The sequence below is a fragment of the Aplysia californica genome, unplaced genomic scaffold (genome assembly GCF_000002075.1).
Source record: "Aplysia californica isolate F4 #8 unplaced genomic scaffold, AplCal3.0 scaffold00036, whole genome shotgun sequence".
Lineage (NCBI taxonomy): Eukaryota > Metazoa > Mollusca > Gastropoda > Aplysiida > Aplysiidae > Aplysia > Aplysia californica.
In genome coordinates this window covers 696,211-697,106 of record NW_004797306.1, presented here as the reverse complement: position 1 = coordinate 697,106, position 896 = coordinate 696,211, and positions in this window count along the sequence as shown.

Below are 896 nucleotides of genomic sequence, written 5' to 3'. Positions count from 1 at the left end.
AGGAGGAGGAGGAGGAGGAGAAGAAAGGAGGTACTTTCAATTTTAAAGGGATTAGTTGTTTTATAGGACAGGGGAAACGGTTGGGAGGGCAAGTGGGGTCCTGCTTGTTTCAAAGGACCAATGTGCTCGCCTGAACTTCTTTACATTCAGTTTAGAAGGATCCGAGTAAGTCGGTACACTTTGTCTCATACCTTTGTTGTACATGGCTTATCTCTCTGTGTCAGTGTCTCATGTGCTATAACATGTAATGTTTATAAACGTTGTCTCGATTCTCCCTCCTTGTGTGAGTGTGTGTGCTTGTCTGTGCATGTGTGTATATGAGGATGTGCATGTGTCTGCGTGTGCATTTGTGAGTAAGTGTGTGTTTGTGTATGTGTTTGTCTGTTTGTGTGTATGTTTGTGTGCACGTGCATGTGTGTTCTTAGTCGATTGCCCGCGTCTGACAATCCAATTATCTCGAGGCAAAAGAAAGGTGGAGTTAGATCGACAGATCGACCGAAAAGAACAGAATTATTAGTCAGTTTGAGTTTGAGTTCATCTACCTGTCGACCTCTTTTTCTGTGAGAAAACAATATCTTTTGATGAGTTAAGTTTCAGTAAGAGTTTTATAACACTTGCTACACAATTAGGTCATTGAAGTGCCGAACATTAGAAGTGTTTCAAGAGAGTAACGAACGCGAAGAAGGAGGAGGAGAGATAAGGACGATAGATATTTGATAGGAAAGAAAGGGCAAACCACACCAGAGTGCCTACCAATTAACCATCCGCTGTTTGATGAGTTCAAGAATCCACACATCATTTATTGTCCTCGCTTTGTCTCGTTATTTTCCGTGAGGCCGTGGTGCTCATCGCGGTTTTTATTGCCACTTCTGATGAGAAGAGTCGTCCGGCGTTTG